The following is a 21,923-nucleotide window of genomic DNA, read 5'->3' as shown; positions in this document are numbered from 1 at the left end:
GTGAAGCAGCTGGAGATGAACGGAGAGCAGCGGGGGCGTCGACCTGCTGTCAGACGCTTTAAACGATACACAGGAAGTCAAAGAAGTTACTTCCTGTTTGGTTTGTAGGCTACTTGTAGTTTACAGACCTCGTTCGGATTCATTCATGTGAATCTGAAGGTGTGTGTGTGTGTGTGTGTGTGTGTGTGTGAGAGAGAGAGAGAGAGAGAGAGAGAGAGAGAGAGAGAGAGAGAGAGAGAGAGAGAGAGAGAGAGAGAGAGAGAGAGAGAGAGAGAGAGAGAGAGAGAGGGAAAAGGAGGGAGGGAAACAGAGAGATAAAAAGGTAGAGAGGGATGGAGATATATATATATATAGAGAGAGAGAGAGAGAGAGAGAGAGAGAGAGAGAGAGAGAGAGAGAGAGAGAGAGAGAGAGCTTTAAACAAGACCATTGAAGCCGTTTGAATACTCAGTGAAGAGCAACTCTTGTTCATCGGTTGCAAAGAAACAACAACACGGTGGCGGCCATCTTTCAAGATGGCGACAGCGAAAAGGCCGAACTTCAGACTCCATGACGAACTTCTTTTATGTCCAACTCTAATTAAACCAGGACAGAGTACGACAGCCATGACGGTGGAATAATGAAGTGACGACTCAGATACTCTGCGGCCGTAGAAAGATGAACTTAATGCTGTAAAATGAAGAAACTGAAACTTATAGGTGCCAATTTTGAACAGTCGTCAAACTAAATTGTTTGTTAAAGCGGTTTGTCGGCACTGGAGATATTCATATTTCAAATCCCTGCGAGGGTGTTCTGGGTCATAAAAAGCGGATCATTAATTAGAAATAACGAGCAGCTGGCTGCAAAAGAGCTCGTTTACAGCGTTTTGTGTCTACTTACTGAAGACACTTCTACAGCGGTTAAACTTTGAAAACATTCAAAATCAAAAGAATTATAAGACGTCAGATAATGTCACTTTTTCTGGAGGGATTATCTGCTTATTCATGACTTCAGCTCCGTTAATGAACTATGAGCTAGCCGTTCAGTCGGACTGTCGCTGTGTATTTTATTAACTTTAAATCATAGATTCTCTGTCTGTGGTCTCTGAATATCTGAACAGCTCATCTGATCTCCTTCAGGGGGTTTGCAGACTGCTGCTCATCGACTTGCTTCACTTTTACCGCTGGATCTTGAATATAGCACCGCTAACGCAACCTGAACGCTAGCTAACGCAACCTGAACGCTAGCTAACGCAACCTGAACGCTAGCTAACGCAACCTGAACGCTAGCTAACGCAACCTGAAGGCTAGCTAACGTTACAAATCAAACTTTTCTCCTCTGAGCGTGAGCAGAACGCCTACACAGGAGCATTGAATATAGCACGCTAACACAACCTGAACAGTAGCTAACGCAACCTCACCGCTAGCTAACGCAACCTGAACGCTAGCTAACGTTACAAATCAAACTTTTCTCCTCTGAGCGTGAGCAGATCGCCTATGCGGGACCAGCACCTCTACTTCATAATTATGGTGGTTACGTCAAAGCAAGCGACTGATATGCCTGTTTGGAAATTATTAATATTATTTATTTAGTATTTCACCGATGTTTCAGGCCGTTAGCGACCCCAAACTTTTAGAGCCCAGGTTGAGTTATTTATTGGCCTTTTCTGGGAACGTTGGTATTGGCATTCGTAGAAGAATCTGAAGTAAATATATTAACATTTATTGGTAAAACTATTAAAATGGTAGTGAAGTGTGAAGAGGCATTATGAGCACAATGTTCTTTATGGACCAACGTTTGGTCAATGTGGTCAATTATTATTTCATGCTGGATCGTAATGCATCATACTTTATGACTTTTTTCTCTGACAGGTAAACGTTGTACTACAATGTTTTCCTCTGAGGTACAAGTACACAGTAAAAGGCTAAAAACAGTTATCTAATGTATTGTATTAGTCCTTTGGTGGCCTTTTGTATGTTATTTATGACTACGATGAGTTAGAATAGTTACATAATTCAATACTAATTCAAACATCATACAAAACTACAGCTGTTTTCGGACCCTTTTATCCCATAAGTGTTCCTGACTGAGAGTACGTTATGACTCGTGTGACACGTCTCCGTCATGCCAGGTGTGTTGCTGAGGACCTGAGGAAGTGAAGTGTTGCTCCAGGAGTGTTTTTTTGTTATAATCGGGCCCTCCAGAAAGCGAAAAGCGGGGTTACATCCTCCACTCACTAGTCTTCTGTGTCGTCAGTTGAATACCGCAGTATTAAAAAAAAAATCTGACTTTAACGGCCCGCTGCATCAGTTATTCTGCTTGATGTAGTGCTCCTACACAAACTGATCATAAATTGTAATGCCCCTTATAGTTCAAGATAGACACTCACAGACAGAGCAGAACATATTTCTGCCCTCGAACAGACACATCCATTCAGCCAACGGAGCCACGAGGGTGTAGACGGGCTGTTAAATACCAGATGGCCCCACATCGAAATGACAAAAAACAGGGAGATTCATGGCTTAATTACACTCACCGGACACATTGACAAAACAAGCACATTAAAACATGAAATGAAAGACGTTGTACACACACACACACACACAGTGTGTGACATCTGACATTTCAGAAAAGTGGCCTTTCAGACCGCGTATGAATATACATACATGTATACACAAAGTGGCACGTGTGTGTTTAGGAGCGGGCTAAATTCGGAGTAGTAAAAAAGCCGCATTAATAAGTGTCAGTGTAAAGAGCCGGCGGAGGATTTTACTATTCATTCTGGACGGGGAAGCAGTCTTCAAAGGTTACCGCCTCACAGGGGAAGTCATATCAGTTGTATTAAACATTCACGGACACATTAATCACTCGCTCGGTGAATGTGGGAGGACAGAAGCTCGTTTTTCGCATTTTCTTTTTTATTTGGCCGAAAATCGCACGATGACAAATTTATAAGGTCAATAAAACACAAGAAAATCTATGAATTCAGCTTTAGATATTTAACCACAGCGATGCTCTTACCCTACCTTAACTGAGCTATTAGCTCGCTTTAGTTGCGCAACAAAAAACATTCAGTAGTGCCAAAAAAAACACGTGCATTGCGATCGTATTTAATTGAAAAAAAACTGCCATTGAATGTCGTGAAAGGCAGGACTTCCTCCTCTTACATGGGCCGCTTTCCAGAACCGGCTAAACCAATTATAAAAAGTGTAGAACAAGAAGGAGGTTGTGGTCTGTGTGTGTGTGTGTGTGGGGGGGGGGGGCGTCTGAGGGGTAATAGGTGTGACGACAAACCGACAAACTAAGACACAAACAGACACACTAATGATCCTTTATAGTCAGGAAGGCGCAGCTGTCTTCCATTGCTAGGCCGACAATCCCCCACAATCCTTCGGTCCGGACGAAAACCTGAAACTAGACTCTCATTACACATCAGTAGTCGTCCTTAATCCTTCGAGGTAGATTCACCGTCAAGTATTCGAGCAAAACTATGAAAATAATGAGAAAAATCTGACAGAAACAAAGAAAGAAAATCTGTATTTTTAAGTCTCTTTGGGACAAACAGTCGATAATTTGTCCAGGCGAAGGCACACAAAGAGCTTGTGTGTCTCCTCTTTGCATCCCTCCCTCTGTGCTTCCCGTCCTCCCACTCCTTCACCTTTTGCTTCGCTCTCTCACCTCGTCTCCTCTTCATTTCCTCCCCCTTTCCGCATCGTCCTCCTCCGTCTCCTCCGTCTCATCCATCTCTTGCTGAGCGGCTGCGTCAGGGCAGATAAATGTTGGACAGATGTTATGCAGAAGTCTCGCCCTGGGTGGCATAACTAAATAAGAGCGTGTGTGTGTTTGCCTCTCTGTGTGTGTGTGTGTCGCCTCGGGTGGCTTCGACTAAATCAGAGTAGAGGAGGGGGGAGCCTCAAGTTGTTTCCAATACATGCCCCCCTGCCAGCCACAGCTCTGAGTGTTATTTAGAGTCTGTTTTCCTCGTCGGTTGCAGCTCCTTTGCAGAGCGATGAGTGCAAAATGCATTCCCATCTGTCGGCGGAGCGAGTACGTCTGCTGCTGCCGGGACGTTAGAAGTTCCTGTGCGTTACCCTTCCAACCCCGAGGTCATTTTCAGTCCATTTTCAAAGTCGAAGGCACTTTTCATACACGATACATACCCATGTTTCACATCAGAAAATTGCAGAACAATCTCAGCTTGCTATATCACGAGGCAACATAGCTATGAGGCGAAAGTGTAAAGACGAAATATGACGCTAAAGCTGAAAAATACTTCGTCTGAATGAAGTAAAATGGTGCCGAGCGGCGAAGGGCATACAGGCAGGAAGTCTCCTCTTTCCGCTGGACGTCAAAACGTATTCCTGCGATCGCAAAGATAAAAAAACGTAAAAGCTGTGGTATCGCTCTTGAGCGTTGGGCCCTCAACAAAAAGGGTTAAAAATAAAAGGGGTAACCCAACAATCTATTTACAAAGGTTTACTTTCTAAACATTGTAAAGTGCAGGTGAGCTATAAATAGACCATCCACCCGGTACCGGGTCCCTCGGGCTGGTACTTTCAGTTCCTCTTCTCGGACTCGTGCACCTCAGGACCGACAGGAGAAAGGTCTTTCTTCCTCTTCTTCTCTTTCTCGTAGCTTTTGTCCGTTCCTCTTGTTTCTGCAGCTCTGCATGTGTGTGTGCGTGTGTGTGTTTTTTAGACTTTTGGTGACTTATTAGCATTTGGCAGACTCCCTAACTGTTCTATATGCAGCACATTAACACAATTAGCATTGCCGAAGAGGAGACATCCATGTAGAATAATGAAAGTGGAGTCATTAAGTGGGCCCTGGCCGGCTGAATCGCTCCATCCGACTGAATTGCTAAATCATTGAACAACTTGCTGGCTGATTTGCTGACGGAGTGAACGGCCACTTTAGCCACTTTACTGGCGGTGCTGGAAGTTAGTGGAGCTCTCTTTCTTTCTTCTGTCGCTGCTTTTTCTGGAGCCGTATTCATACAGAGTCTTGATTTAGATTCAGAGTTTCATAGCTGGTGATGCTCCAAATGTTTGTTATCGGCGACAAATCCCACAAAACGATCAAATCCAAGGATGAATGTATTGTGTGTGTGGATCCAAATCCTGATCTATCTCTTTTCCTCTGGGCAATGGAGTTTTATTGTTGTCCAAAAAGCTATTAAAACCCACATCAATGAGTCACACAGTGGCACAGGGTGGCATCTTCCTTCTTGATAATGAACGTGGGCGCTGTTGTGTACTTTGAGGAGAACCCACGTACGCCATCCTGCTGCTGTAAATACACGCTACAGCACCGTGTGTGTACGTTAACTGAAGTCCCCATCAAAATGAAGGGATTTACTCTTGTTTCAGCGATGTTTACTAAAAACTCAAGGAAATCATCTAGCCTTTTGGAGACATTTAGCGAAATATTTGAGACTAATTTAAAAGACACAAGTCCAAACGTGTAGCCAAAGCTAGCCAAAGGAACTGCAGATGTGACTTTAGCTAAGTGTTAGCTGCTAGCAGACATGACTATTAGCTGAAAACGCCCAAACGTGTAGCCAAAGCTAGCCAAAGCAACTGCAGATGTGACGTTAGCTAAGTGTTAGCTGCTAGCTGACATGACTATTAGCTGAAAACGCCCAAACGTGTAGCCAAAGCCAGCCAAAGAAACTGCAGATGTGATGTTAGCTAAATGGTAGCTGCTAGCAGATATGACTAGCAGCTGGAAAAAAAAGAGCAGGAGAACATCTCAGAATCAGATACCCGATCAACAACTGGCATTAGCATGTGATCTATATCGCGGGAAACACGTAAGATCTTAAAGTCATAAACTTCTGCTATCAAACTGTATTTTCTTGTCCGCCCCTTTTTTAGCACACTGTAATATTAACTATATTATATATTTGTGTTTGTTGCTATATGGACTCATAAGTCTGAAATAAAGGAATAAATATAGGATGCAAAAATAAGGAAGTGCAACAGTATTTTTCAGATGAACGTATGAAGGTAAACGGCTAACAGCCTTTAATATGCACATCTCTACATGACCTTGGTGTTCAGTCCGCTGTGTGTTTCAAGGCTTCTTTCCTCTCACTCACCTGTTGAGTCCCAGAGCTGCTGATCTACATTTTAAGTTGTATTTTTACTTTAGTGAGAGAACACAACAACACTCCTGTGTGTGTAGCGTGATTTGTCCGACAACAATCAACAGATTTCATGTCGAAATTTCAAGTTAAAATGTTTTATTTTCCACTTGACTTGACTGATGAAAGACGGCTTAAGATGTCGGAACTGATGCAGCTTTTTATCCTCCTTCCTTTCCTCTTCTTCCCTGCTACTTTTCTCGTCCACACAGTTTGCTTTTAAAGTCAGGTAACGCCTCGTTTCCTCGCCAAATTATTCACCACTGTATCGATACACCTTTTTGAAATTCCTCCCAGGGCCAGATCTACATACGGCCTTCACACCGCCTTGAAAATATACAGCCGGTAATGCAAAACACTCGCCGTCTGATTGATGTACTCTGGACAAGAGTGTGTTAAGCCGTCTTTCCTTCCTCTTTTCTTCCTCTTTTCTTCCTCGTCTGGCATCCAGTAGAGAAATGAAGCTGTTGTGTTCGGGTGAGTGACTGACAGCCGGCAGCGAGCAGCCGAGGGTCTGATTCATGAGATCAACACACACTGTCTGTGTGTGTGTGTGTGTGTGTGTGTGTGTCTGTTCCACGCCGCCACAGAGACTGACGGCTCGAGCGGCCATTTAAACTTTCCCGTCTCATCTCTCTGGATCTTTAGCCCCGTTGCTCCCTGTAAACCGACACCGGGTGTGAACAGTGTTAAGTAACACTGGAAAAGGCCTTCTGGGTAATCACACTTCATCCTGTACCTTTAATTTCCCAATACGGCCAGAAAAAAATCTATTAATTTAACCACACACACACACACCAGAGGAATACACACACCACCCAACGTACCACAGTGGCATTTTGACGTGGGCAAAAACATAGTGTGTGTGTGTTCTTTCATACATGATCACTGCCCCCATACACAACAACACACAAGAACACACACGTTGTGTTAATTGACAGTGTGGTTGAGACTATTATGAGTTAATTACTTTCTTTAACCCGATTCAGTCTCTAGTAGAGGACGAATTAACCACAGAGTAATGCCTGTGTGTGTGTGTGTGTGTGTGTGTGTCAGTTTTTAGATCTGAGAGAAGAACCCGTGAGCTTCGGCGCGTGTGTCTACACGGTGTGTATTTTCCCTCGACACAGTGGCATTGACCCCTATTAAAATGTATTAATAGGAAGCTAAATGTTCTGCCTGAAAACCTAAGAGCTCGCAGCCGAGATAATACTCTATTGAGACTGTGTGTGTGTGTGTGTGTGTGTGTGTGTGTGTGTGTGTGTGTGTGTGTGGCACAGGCAGGGCTAGAAGCTCAGAGCTGTAGTGGCGATGTTCTTGAATAGAATTAGCTGTAGTTTTTTTTCGGGCGTCCTGAGTAAATCCGTCACACACCCCGATGTTTCACGTGTTTTAAAGTGCGCCACCGGATCATCTGGCAAACAGAGAGGTTGACCAGCCTGACCCTGCGTGGAGGAAGACCACATCAACGTATCGTCCCACAAAACACCCAAAGAAGAACTCCTTCACAATCTTGTCACGGCGTGTTTGAGCTTCGTCTCTTCGTGGACGGACACGCCGGTCTGTCGGCGTCGGTGTCTCGCACTGCGAAGAAGCAGGAAGGGTTTTTGGGGGGGATTTTTAAAGGTCCTGCAATCTCATTGGTCCTCGGACTCGTCTGAAAACACGTCAGGTGACAGATGAGGAAGCAGACAGTCGGTTCCATACCGAGCTTGTTCTGGTGCGAGCAAGATTCAGGTCAAAGTCGGTCATTTTTCAATTTCTGAACCGAAAAACTTTGGACTGAAAATGCTTCAAAACGCGTCTATGCTTGTGTTTATTGTGCATATATATATATATATATATATATATATATATATATATCCAAGTTTGTCACAGGGAATATGGGACACGAATGCTGACAATAAAGAAAGTGAAACAAAAGCAGACCAAGTATCTGCAACTCCAGGAAGACAGGGCTTGTGTGTGTGTGTGTGTGTGTGCGTGTGTGTGTGTGTGTGTGTGTGCGTGTGCGTGTGTGTGTGTGTGTAATCTATTGCCTTTTGAGCTGTACATCTTTGTCATCTGTTCCCCCGGTGCTGATGGAGACACGCTGTTGCCAAGTGATCGCTCAGGCCCCTCCACCTAGCTAATCTACAATATGTTCAATTTGGCATGGCTGCTAATACACACACACACACACACACACACACACACACACACACACACACACACACACACACACACACACAAACAGATTTGCCATGTGCTCTATTTGGCAGATTGGCACCTTTTGTAATCGTCCACGTGCGCACAAACAGACGCAAAAACACACACAATTTCATCAAATATCTCAGTGGCATGAAAAAAAAAGTCCAAATTATATTTCCCTTACTTTGCTTTCGGTGAGAAGAAGATTACACACATACACATATTGGCAGTCTACTGTCTGTGTCTTTGTTGGTGTGAGTGTGTGTGTGTCTGTGTGTGTGTGTGGCAGACAGGTGTAGTGTGCCATATGGTGACTCGGTTAAAAAGGTCAGCCCTCTCGTGGTCTCATTATAGTATCCGGGTAGATTTTTCAAGTCTGGCTGTTGCAGGTTGAGAAGCCAAATCACTCACACATTATTTATGTGGGGGCGCTTCTCAACACCCATCAGGAGAATATCTGAAGCATCTCAGAGTTATTATTGTAAAAGAGAGAGAGAGAGGGGGAGAGAGAGAGATTGCATCATGACGAGCAGAGACAGCCAGTTGTATTTTTCTGTGACAGGATCTATGAAGCTGTGTGTCGCTGCTGAGTCAGCATGTCTGAACAGCACACATTATGTCTCATGTTGAACACACACTCTGCTCAATATGAATAATGTGCACCTATAACTTCCTTCATTATCAAAACCACTGGCGTCGCTCTCATGGGGCGGCACTGAACTGGAAAGGGAATTAGAGGTTGTGCGTTGACGGAGAGCTGCCCGACTCCCCGTTAGCTAAGTTTAGTCTGGCGCAGGTTGTGGGGTCCGGCTCGGTTTCGGGTTGTCTGTTGCCCACAGCAGGATTTAGAGATAATGAGCCCGCGTTGAACAGACAACGGCCAGACGGTTTGTCATCATTTCACCAGAGTTTAGCTCCCGCAAACACATTGTTTAATACCCTAGCTAACGGTCTTTTTAATATCCTAGCTAACGGTCTTTTTAATACCCTAGCTAACAGTCTTGTTAATACCATAGCCAACAGTCTTATTAATACCTAGCTAACAGTATCTGTAATACCCGAGCTAACAGTCTTTTTAATACCCTAGCTAACAGTATCTTTAATACCCTAGCTAACGGTCTTTTTAATACCCTAGCTAACGGTATCTTTAATACCCTAGCTAACGGTCTTTTTAATACCCTAGCTAACAGTCTTTTTAATACCCTAGCTAACAGTATCTTTAATACCCTAGCTAACGGTCTTTTTAATACCCTAGCTAACAGTCTTATTAATACCTAGCTAACAGTATCTTTAATACCCTAGCTAACAGTCTTTTTAATACCCTAGCTAACGGTCTTGTTAATACCCTAGCTAACAGTATCTTTAATACCCTAGCTAACAGTCTTATTAATACCTAGCTAACAGTATCTTTAATACCCTAGCTAACAGTCTTTTTAATACCCTAGCTAACAGTCTTTTTAATACCCTAGCTAACAGTCTTGTTAATACCCTAGCTAACGATCTTTTTAATACCCTAGCTAACGGTCTTTTTAATACCCTAGCTAACGGTTAGCGGGCAGACAGGATGTGGAAAAATACGTAGAAGACAATCAGTTCCATTTCACCTCTATTTTTTTCTCAACGGGGGAATAGAAAGTGACCATATTCTGCTGGGTCGTGGTTATCTTTGGCCAGAGTGTGGACACGTCTGGCTCAGTCACACTCCAACCGGGTTTGGCCCCGGCTGTAAAGACAATAGACACACTGGTTTGCGAGCCAGTGGAGCTCAAACGGCTGTGTGTGTGTGTGTGTGTGTTTGTGTGTTTGTGTGTGTGTGTGCCACCGGTATACGGGGGCCATGGCAAAGTTTTTACCTCCTGTTCGCAGCCATTAAAGTCAAGTCAAACTTTGTGTGGCTCGTCTACAAGGAAACGTAGCGGTGTGTGTAAAAAAAGGTGGGAAACGCGACGTGAAGCCTCAAAAACCCCTACAACGCCTTTGCCGGTATTTTTGGAAATAGGCAAGAACCTCAGTAGTGCAGGTGGAGAAGAAAAAGAAAGCGTATGTGAAGGGGTAATCAAAAGAAAAGTATTTTTGGCACGAGTGGTTTCTTTATGCCACTATTTTTATGCAAATAAATGTATTTTAAAGACAAAAAAACAAACAAAACAGCTAAGCCCATAAGTCTGCTGAGACACAGAAGCTGTTCGGTACTTGTCATCCAATCGGAGGGAAAGTCTTCCGGTTGAAATCTATGAGTATTGAGCAGTTCTGCAAAAAGCCATCAGTCAAACTGCATCTTATCATATCTGCCTGATGGAGGAGATCATATATTTTAATGAATCACCAGTGTCTGCTTCACACATGCGTTAGCGTTAGCGTTAGCATCCTTTTGGACGACAGTAAATTACTTTCACACATCATCGGTTTTATTTTATGTGTGCGTGTAATTCATTTACACGTCTTTATATTTCCTCTAATTGTCGTTTCTGCTTCACCATCGCCAGTCTGGTTTCTATTTCTGAATATGTATATTGTGTAAATATATTGTTTAATTTATTATTTATAATACATATTTTATCAGAAAAAAGAAAAAAAATCATTTCTTAAAATGTGGTTTCAAACATTTATTTACGTGTACATTTTACATTTCATTCATATATTTCACTGCTTTTGTGAACCTAAGACCTTTGGTCAACAAATTTCAAGCACTAAAACTAGTCAAGTTATGTTTTCACAAGAGATATTGAGAATTTCCAAAAATCAAGACAACATTTTTCAGCTTTGGGGTCATATTTTCTCTTTACACTTTTGCCTTCTTGTGACAACGGCGTCTCATTATATAGAGAGCTGAGATGACGACAGTATGTATTATGTTGTAATAAAATATGTGACTGTCCTGTAATAATAATATAACAACCTAATCTTCAGGCTTTCGGAAACCAAAATATCGTCAAAATCAGTTTGAATGAAATGTTCAGTAATAAAAACGTCCGAAGCGATGGCAGCGTAGCCGAAGGTGGGAAGTCGAGCTCACAATCACCAGCGACCGGCCAACAGGAAACAGAAATAGTGGATTAATGCCGCGGGCGAGATCTGACATATTACAACCTGCTGATCCAAAACTGGCCACCAGCTCTAAAAGTGCAAAACCATGTGGCCGTGTTCGACATGTGAACCTCCATGTGGCTGGAAGGCCTCAACATTCAGTCACAACACACAGCTGTGAACAGAATAAACGTAGATTATATTCCATATACTTTGAATACATCATTAATGATCGGGCTTTTGAACATGCATGGTTTAATTAAGTCTGTTAAACAACGCATGTTTGGAACTATTTCCCCTTAAATTCATCCGTGCTTTTCTGTAGTTCAGTGACAACTTTGTTTGAACACTAAAGTATGATTGTGACCATAACTGGTCTGTTTGCACAAGGTCAAAAGGTCAAAAGGTTAACGAGGAGAGAAGCAGCTATTGAGTGTAAAACTAAGACGAGTGCCGCTGCAGAAATAACTTAGTTTGACAACCTTTTTTTATTTTTGTAGATTTTTAAAAATGTTCACTCAAGATGGAATCTCACTTATATTATATTATCAGTCATCGCTGGATTAAACATGTTTTTTTTGCTATATATTCGTTAACAAAACACTGTTAGTATTCGTTGTCTTATTCTATGAACAGACTCAAGTTTTAAGTCGTCGTGCATGTAATATTCTGGAGTTATTGCTCAGTAGCAGCATGTCGAGTGGAGCGTCGTTAGACTCGCTGCAGGGCCGCAGACACAGAGCCAGATCCCAGAGTCCTGGTCTCCGTCCTGAGCACCAGTTTACGTCCTCGTCCCGGAGCTGTGGATCAGCACTTTGGGACGGGGAGCCCCATCGGGGATCACCATCCAGCGACAAGGGAGGGAGAGGGATGTAGTCGATGCTGCAATGACCAACGTGCAGCTGTCACTTCCTCTTACTCGACATCGTCATCACCGGCGTTCACCAGAGCGCGGTGGGGAGTTGGCACCTCCGAGGCAGCGGCACGCAGCTCGACACGAAGCCGTCTCCGGTCCCTCGCCTCCTCTCTGGAAGTCGTTTAAGACCAGAGCAGTTAAGCTGAGGACCGGAGGGGCCCGAGGGACGGCTGATGGAGCTCCATGTGAAGCCCAAACACACACGGGCCGGTTCCTCTCGGACCGGAGACGCTCTCAAACTACTCATTCCAGGAAAAAAACAACAAAAAAAAAGGAAAATGGGGCTGGGTTTTGTGTGACTGTGCGCTCTCGTGTCGGGATTAACACACACACAACGTCATATCATGTGTTTTAGAGACAGTAGCTGTGGATGTGAAGAAGTACACACACACACACACACACACCATTACATTCCTCAATGAGGAGTAATCTTACCGTAGTCGTCAGTTGCTCATTTTCTCCCCTCGCTTTAGATTCATTATTTCAAATTTTTTCATGTTTTCATGAACTAAACAACCTCTTTCTTTCTGCCTCAGCACCTTTTTGTCTTCTGAAGTGAGACTCTTGCTTTCATTGACTCCAAATCTTCATCATTTGGTGCTGATGCTGTGCAGCATGTGCCGTGTGAGGACACAGAGGTTATCCTCGCCGCTTCACTCAAGCTCATTTACATCACAGGTGCAGGAGGAAGTAGGACTCTGCATGACAAATATCTGCAGAAATCTATTTAGGATTCATGTGAACCAACTCTGAGTCATGACCTGTTACACAACTGTAGTAGTGTGAGAGTTTGACCCACGCTGATGAAGAGTGTGTAGTGTCTCTCTCCACGTCTGATAAACTGAAACAAGCTCATAAACTGTATTTTCTCTAAGATGGTGCCATGTCTTCCTCGTTAAACGTCTCTTTTCTCCACTTTAAGACTTTATTCCTGAACAAAATATGAGAAGAATTGTGTTTGCAGTGGATTCTAATTGACTTTCTATTATATTATATATATATTACACCGATTCAAAAGAAGCTTTTTGGCAACAAGCACATCTGGTTTTTATCTTTATCATTTCAAATAGCAACTAAACCAACGAGAAGAACAAGTTTAACATGACATCATCAGCTGCTCAGCTGTTAACACGACTAATATTACTATTATTATTATGAGTCAAACACTTCGTCCATAAATGAGCAGAAAAGTCATTTTATACAAAGTGACTCAAACAGAAGTGAACGCTGCATCTGTTGGGACTATTTTCAGCGGTGGATCGATACGTATTTGGAATTTAACACAAAGAAAACACACACAGTGTGTGTGTGTGTGTGTGTGTGTGTGTGTGTGTGTGTGTGTGTGTGTGTGTGTGTGTGTGTGTGTGTGTGTGTGTTTACGGCAGTGAAGGAACATGTGAACAACAAGTTTCAGTGATGCAGTGATGCGATTTTAATCATTTCTGGACAACAATGGAGTAATATATATATATATATATATATATATATATATATATATATATATATATATATATATATATATATACACACACACACACACACACACACACACAGCACATGTGAGTGGAATCAGTTATTGGTTTTAGTCTTTTCAAGAGATTTCATGATTATAAAACAGTAATATTGGCAGCTTTATGCTCACATGTATACACAATACACACATGTACACAATACACACATGTACACAATACACACATGTACACAATACACACATGTACACAACACACACATCGTGGATGGACGGGTCGTGATCAGTAAAGTATCGATCAGCGACTTCACAGATTGTTCATAGAATCGCTTTGAAGTGACGTCGTCCTTTTATGATCTATTGTGTTATGTTCTTTTGTTCCTCTGGTTTTGTTTGTACATTTTATACATTAGTGTTTGTTTTCTGCTGTTCTTTGTTTTGTTGTAGTTATTGCCTTTATGATATGGTCTTTCTTCTTTACCGCTACCTGCATGCATGACGACGTCGAGCACTTATTACACTTTGTTTTTAAATTATTGTTAGTATATTATTAGGGGAAGATTTCAGCTCAATGTTTATGAAGTCAACTCAGCCGCGATCATCAGGAACTGAACAGAAGTCCTGCCTGAGAGGAGGTGTTGTGTAGCAGAAGTCATTGTTCTCCTCGGTGAACGTGTTCAGACGTCATCATCGCTGCTTCATCATGTTGTGGCAGAAACACGATTCATAACTGAATAATCTGCTTCTGCAAATGAGTTTCCACCTGAGAGGACCGAGCGTTGACCAAAAGGTGACGGCGCTAATCATGACGGCGATAATTGGCTTTAGTGTTTGGATGTATATGAGCGAGGATCCGATTAAAAAGGTCAAAAATGTAAAAGAAATGACGGAGAGTTGTTTTATAATATGGAGCCTCGTGGCGACGGAGAGGAAGAAGGTCACCTCCTGAAACATGTGGAGAAGAGCAAATTGTTAGAAGATAACATAATATGCTGAGCTGCAGATTCCATTAGACAGTTCACAGTGCAGACACACACACACACACACACACACACACACACACACACACACAGGCGTAATGTAACAAGCAACAGCGCCAAAAGAGTGACAGAGTCTGTGTGCGACACTGCGCTGAATCTTTCATACAGCACTGTGTTGTACCTGTGTAAGCACTCCTGAGTGTGTGTGTGTCTGTGTGTGTGTGTGTGTCTGTGTGTGTGTGTGTGTGTGTGTGTGTGTGCCCCGTGGCCACGCCTGCAGAAGCTCCTTCAAAGTATTTTACTTTCCGAGTGCAAAACGTTGAGCGCTGACACTGTTTTCCTTCTGTAAAGATGATTTATCTCGCGACCCCGAACAACTGGAATAAATACGAGAGAGGGAATAAAAAAAAAAGAGGCAGTAAATTTCCTTTTGCTTGAAAGGTTGAATAGCAAATGGAGAATTTATGTGTCACTCAAAAGTAGGAGAGAAAAAAATGATGCACAGACACACAACCCAGAGGGATGTCGAGCATCTGACACGCGTCTTAAATTCTTTCTTTACGGATTTGTTTTATTGACTTTTCACCATGAAATACGAGAAGGACGCTCGCTGCAAAAGCAGTGCAGGGAGACCTTTGACCTCTGGTTGTATAGAAGTCTGTGCTTCATGTGTTAAAGCTGCATTCTCTCTTCTGGCCACCAGGGGGCGACTCTTCTGGTTGTATAGAAGTCTATGCTTCATGTGTTAAAGCTGCATTCTCTCTCCTGACCACCAGGGGGAGACTCCTGTGGTTGTATAGAAGTCTATGCTTCATGTGTTAAAGCTGCATTGTCTCTCCTGACCACCAGGGGGCGACTCCTCTGGTTGTATAGAAGTCTATGCTTCATGTGTAAAGCACAAAGACACAATACTGTTATCATATTTTTGGGCAATATTGTTATTTATTTTTTAATTTTGTGCCTTATTTTTTTTATTTTATTCCCTTAAGTTTATTGTAATTCTGTTTTAGAGAGCTGTAACACTCACTCAAACACACACACACACACACACACACACACACACACACACGCACACACACACACACACACACACATTTAATGTAATGCACCTAGACACCAGCAGCAGCGGTAAACAGACAGAGCCAGTTGGGCTGAGTTCAAATCTCCTGTGTGTGTGTCTGTGTGTGCGTGTGTGTGTGTGTGTGTGTATGTGTGTGTCTGTGTGTCTGTGTGTGTCTGTGTGTGTGTGTGTGTGTGTCTGAGTGTGTGTGTGTCTGTGTGTGTCTGAGTGTGTGTTTGTGGGATGGGTCCCTCGGTGCTCTTCACAAAATGACCTCAGGAGTCGTGGGTGCGCTCATGCTGGAGGCTCGCCAGCCTCACAGCTCTCTGAACGTACATTACGCGATCATTGTGAGTTGGTGATGCGTCGCTGTGGGTTCGCTCCCTTCGAGGGCCGTTAAAGTACTTTTTGAAAGAACTTTGAGAGCTAAAACTCGTCCGTGCTGAAGCCAACGCGCCCGCAGCCAGACACATTACCGAGGAGGAGGAAGTGAACACTGATCTTTATTGGTTCAGGATCCGCCTCGCCGCTCTCGTGGAGCTCGATACAGACGGCAGCGGCTAGCTAGCGGCTAGCTGGAGCGTTTAGCAGCTAATAGGACGAGTTGTTTCCCTCGGGGGAAGTTGGTGGAGACCAAAAAGGAAAGAGGAGAGAAGATTACATATCATCCTAAAATAATGGCCCATGTCGTTTTTTTCAAGTTTTTTAGAAAACACAAAAAAAAGGAAAAAACAAAACGTGATGTGAACTGAGGCCATTTTACAAGCTTTTCAAGATAGCAATTTGAAGCTAGCATGTAAGCTAGCAATTTAGTTAGCATTTTTGCCAATGAAAATCTCACTTAAACATAATATTAGTAATCATAACACACTTTGACCGGTATTACACATGCCTGTTGTGCAGTGTGTCTGCAGGCAGCTCGTGCACCTCTCTCACATTTGGTTGCAAAAATGCTAACTAAATTGCTAGCTTAAATGCTGTAGCTTCAAAATGCCATTGAAGCGCTTGTAAAATGGCCTCAAGTCACATCGTCTTGTGAAGAGCGGCAGGAACACCTGTATGGGCGGGGCTTAAGTGAGGAAACACCTTGTTCTACACAGCATGGCTTTGATTGACAGGTGAGCCAATCACCTGCCAGGTACTATTTGAATCAATGAAACCGTCTGCAGTCAGCTCAGTGCACTGCTTTCACTGTTCAAGATGTTTGTTGTGCGTTTACTGTGCTGTGGCCTCAAAAATACACCCCAAACTTTTCCCACTTTATCTTTTATCTGAGAGCTCGTATCTGGTCGCGTACAGCAGGATTTTAATGTGATGCTATTCATGGAGTGTTTGTGAGCAGGTGGCCTCAGTATTGATCAACAGCTTCTACACATCGATATGTCTTCATCACAGCGGCCTCTCCCTCCATCTCCACGTGTTGGTTCTTTTCTGTTGTTAAAAAACATATTTCATGATGACGGATGAATACGACTGTGACCAGCAAAGAGTATTAAATATTAAATATAATGAATGTTGGAGACATGTTTCCCATTAAAACCTAAAGGTTTGTATAATTACCCGCCTTTGCTTGATACTGGGGACAGAATACATCCATTAGGAAGTGTGTGTGTGTGTGTGTGTGTGTGTGTGTGTGTGTGTGTGTGTGTGTGTGTGTGTGTGTGTGTGTGTGTGTGTGTGTGTGTGTGTTACTCTGGTTGTCACACTTTCTGTGTGTTTGTGCGGATGATATGCATGCCTTGTTCTTTGGCAGCCACCTCTATCCTCATTAGGTTTCTCTCTGTGTGTGTGTGTGTGTGTGTGTGTGTGTGTGTGTGTGTGTGTGTGTGTGTGTGTGTGTGTGTGTGTGGCGATGGGCTTGTTTCAGGCAGTCACTGGAAACGTGCAAATACAACTTCAGGTCGAGGCTTTTCAGGTTCGTTCAAGCCACAAGTCTCTAAGAAGGATCATTTACACACACACACACACACACACACACACACACACACACACACACACACACACACACACAGAAAAGATAAGAGGTAAATTAGGAGGTGTGGTAGAGAGAGAGATGGATGTTTCCCTTTAATTTAAGCTCTCCTCCCAGGAAATGAAGTGATATTTAATTCAGAAAACTCACTGACTAATGACGGAGGATGGAGGTGTGTGTGTGCGTGTGTGTGTGTGTGTGTGGGGTATGCATATGTACCGTTAAATGAGTGTGACCTCGCCGCTGACAGGAAGTGCACACACGTGTGTGAAGGAGGGATGTTGTCGGCGTCTAGACCGGCTTCGCTGCGTCTCGCTCCTCCGTTAACGTCCATGAGTGTAAATGAAAAATGTAGAAATGATTGAATATGCCCCAGACAGTGACTGTGCGTTGACTGATGATGGAGCGAACAAGCTCATTATTAAAAGGTCTTATCGCCTCTCACCAGACACACACACACACACACACACACACACACGGGCCACACTTTTGGTCAATGTCATTACACGCGTTTGTCATCGTCTTTAACGTTTGGGCCCCAATTTTTTTTTATTTTTAAAGTTGTACGAGGACCTTGGAAGGTGAAGGTCACCTGAGGTTGAACATCTGGACACTCTGCGACCTCTTGGCGGCGGCTATGGCGGCTGAGAGTCATTACACAAGCTTTTCAAGATGGCGTTTTGAAGCTAGCATTCAAGCTAGCAATTTAGTTAGCCTTTTTGCGAGCATTTTTGGCAATGAAAATCTCCCTGAACATACTATTAGAGGCAATTTGTACATTTGGTCGCAAAAATGCTAACTGAATTGCTAGCTTAAATGCTATAGCTTCAAAACGCCATCTTGAAAAGCTTGAAAAACGGACCTTAAGTCACATTGTCTTGTGACTTAGGCAAAATAAAATGGCCTTAAGTCACATTGAGTGGAAAGAATAGGTATACTGTCGCTGCAAAGCAGAGGTAGTAGCTGTAATGTAATGGCGGTTTTGGCGCTAACGTAGTGTCATGGTACTACGACTGTGGTGATAATACAAAGTACACGCTCAGGCTTGTACTTTAACCTTTTAAAAATCGTTATTTAACTTGTGCCACAACACCACAACCCTTGTGAGAAGATGCAGCCGGTGTAAAACATTATTAAAGTAAGTTCCATCGACTCTACGGAAGTTCCGTTAGCTAGCCGTGGCGGCGGCCGTAAGGTTTCATTAAATTCCTAATAAGTATCCTTTACAACGTCTGATTTCACTAACAAACACGTCAGTAACGTCCATAAACCTTCTATTAGAACCTGGAGGAGTTTTTGTTTTCCTCTTTCACATTTTCGCTTCCGGTGTACCTTCCACGTCCCTAAAAACATGTCTTCCAGCAAGAGAGAAAGGTTTATGCAAATTTTAAGACCCAGCAAGCCCTAGTCAGACAATGTATTGCCATAAATAAAGTGTTTTATCAATTTTCTTTCAACTGAAAATCCTTCTAAACAACCCTGAGCTTCATTTTATTGTGAATTTCTTTACAGATTCTGATTCGTTAGCTCCTAATCTTTTAAAAAAGGGGTCATATTAGCATCGGGGACGTTGGTCAGGACATGTAACCCTATCCAACTCAGGCATGTGTGCACGTGTGTGTTGAATTGCATTAAAGAAAGTACCTAGAAGTTGTCACTTTTCTTGCCGCTTGACGGTCGTCAGTGAGTCCTGCTCCCGTGTGTGACTGAGAGGCAGCGAGCGCTAGCAGATAGCGGGAAGATAATTAGCTGAACCTCCACGGGTGGTTGAGCTTCGCCCCCCAAAGCCCCGGAAACACCGCAAATAGCGCTGGTTCCCATCCGTGCTGTCGGTGGGACCAGCGGCGGCTAGGTGAGGGTCCCTGAACTGATTTAAATCAACTAATTAGAGCGGCTAACTACACCCTCTCTGCTGAGGCGGGCGGGTTGAAGACAGAGCGGCAGCGCTTCCTGCTGTGCCTCTTAAGGACGTAGAGTTTAGCCGATACTGTGTGCGCCATGTCTCCTCTGCTGATTATAGCGGCGACGTGGAGAGAGATCTCTAAGGGTCACAGACAAATGGGTTTTTTTTTTCCTTTGTGATCGTCGGAAAAAAAAAGAGCATTTTACCTCCTATTGAGACTCATCGGCGCCCCCGGATTGCACTTTTGTGCATTAAGTGCATTCCTGTCGGATGAAATTAGATTTTAAACGAGAGAATCCATTTGGTGATTCTGCTGCGGGAGCTGCTTTTTTTTTTTTTTTTTCATTGTCGCATTGAACACGGTCACGTTTTCATGAAAGTAAAAGACATTTGTTTCCTGAGTGGAGGGAACGGTCTAGACCGCTCCACACAAAGTGTCTCCAGGTAACTTCTCTTCTGATGCCATGTGGATTTAATGGGAGCTGAGAGTTATGACAATGGTGCCTCTTTGTATCGAGAGCTGGGATTATTCTGTCATTTTTGATGTGAAACATTGGCGTGTATCCGATATGCGAGTGGCTTTAGTATGAAGTCATTTCTCAAAATTTGGTTTTAGAGATTTTTTTACATGTATCTACTATTATATTCATATATTTTGTCAACTTAAGACCTTTGTTAAACCAATTTTATGGACCAAAACTATTCGACTACATGAGTAAAGTTATGTTATCACAAGAGATATGAAGAATTTCCAAAAATTGAGAATCAATGTTTCAGTCATTTTTCAGTCATATAGAGAGCTGAGATGTATGATGTGAAACATGAGTGTGTATCTGATATTGAAGTATGTTTAAAAAGGTACATTTAAGAAATAATGTAGAATCGAGAAAAATACCTCAGGGTCAAAAGGGTTAAAGCGATTTAAAATAGTCTCATTCTTTTATTTATTTAATCAGTTTTCAAAATCCGACAAAGAATAATTCCAGGTTTCGAATCAATGAACTAATCGATAAGTCTTACAGTAAACGTTTGGTTTCTAAACTTTAGAAAACAGAGAAGTGGTCCAGAAGAAGATGAAAAATGAGTCTCATCATAACTCATTTTCTCATAACGAAAAGCTTTAAAAGACAGACATTGACATCCTGCACTTGCTCGATTTGCACTTTAATTATATCGATTTTCTCGGCTGTAACAAACCAAATCCATGACCGGGTGATATTCGTTCTGCAAGACCTCGTAACACAATCTCACATTCTTCTGTTGCAACCTCTCAGATCTTTCTTTTAAAGTGCCGGTCTGTGCGCTTTCGCCTTTTCAATGTGCTCGCCTGCTACCTGTCACATCCGGGCTCATCAACTGTTGTTCTCCTTCCTCTGCAAAAAGCCCCCCCCGCCCCCCCCTCCTCCCTGCAGAGCCCTTCATTTTTAATTCATGTCTTCAATCACTCAGCTCAATGTGCAGAGTTAAGGGAGAGCGCTTGTTTCCTCCGCCAGGGCGTCCCTCCAGTGTGGCGTCGCTCCGGAGCAGATGGCCTCGGTGATAATGATCTACAATGCACAGGCCTCTGTGTGTGTGTGTGTGTGTGTGTGTGTGTGTGTGTGTGTGTGTGTGTGTGTGTGTGTGTGTGTGTGTGTGTGAGTGTGAGAGAGAGAGAGAAAGAAAAAGAAGGAGATGTACTTTGGTTTAATGTTTCCCTCACTTGCACCAGGCTCACATTAAGACCCATTGATCTCAAACACACACACACACTCACACACACACACACACACACACACACAGTGTGTGTTTTCCTCCTCGGGCTCCGGCTCTCCAAAGACTCATTGTTGCGTCAGAAGTTGCCGTTGCATATTTCAAACGACACCAGATCCTCGTCGGGTCATTACTATGCAGTCCGACTTGCATCATCTCGGCTCTGACGCGGCGCTCTGCTTCTCAGGGGCTCCATTTGGTATTTTAGATTTTTTTTGCAGTGTTTTGGAAGACAGGCATCATTAAGAGGCATCCGTATTTCTACTGTGCCAAATCTACAAGTTACAAATTGCCTTCAAAACAAGCGGTCACTCCTCCTCAGTGGAAGGCCACAGAAAGGTCTCGAGATCTGGAAGGAAACCAGCTGGCAAACAAGTGTGTTCCCTTCCAGTTATTCATCACCTTTGTTGGGTACAGTTGCAGTAATTAAGGAGGCAATCTGGATCTATTCCTTGGGTACGAAGACTAAACACCGAATGGACTGAAGGGGAGCACCAGACTTGAGTTCTATAAGCTTTGATAGATTTGTTTAGG

The 21,923-nt window shown here is 43.2% G+C and overlaps 1 protein-coding gene across 1 annotated transcript in view; it reads left to right on the top strand.

Annotated features, from left to right (window-relative positions):
* Positions 1–21,923, top strand: part of LOC137779312 (X-linked interleukin-1 receptor accessory protein-like 2) — a gene marked incomplete at its 3' end in the record, with an annotated part of 242,124 nt that overhangs the window by 213,317 nt on the left and 6,884 nt on the right. The gene's annotated exons all lie outside the window — the stretch shown is intronic.

This window comes from Clinocottus analis, unplaced genomic scaffold (genome assembly GCF_023055335.1).
Source record: "Clinocottus analis isolate CAN_PGR_092001 unplaced genomic scaffold, fCliAna1.0.p SCAF_71, whole genome shotgun sequence".
Taxonomy (NCBI): Eukaryota; Metazoa; Chordata; class Actinopteri; order Perciformes; family Cottidae; genus Clinocottus; species Clinocottus analis.
This window is presented reverse-complemented; position numbering and strand designations above follow the sequence as displayed.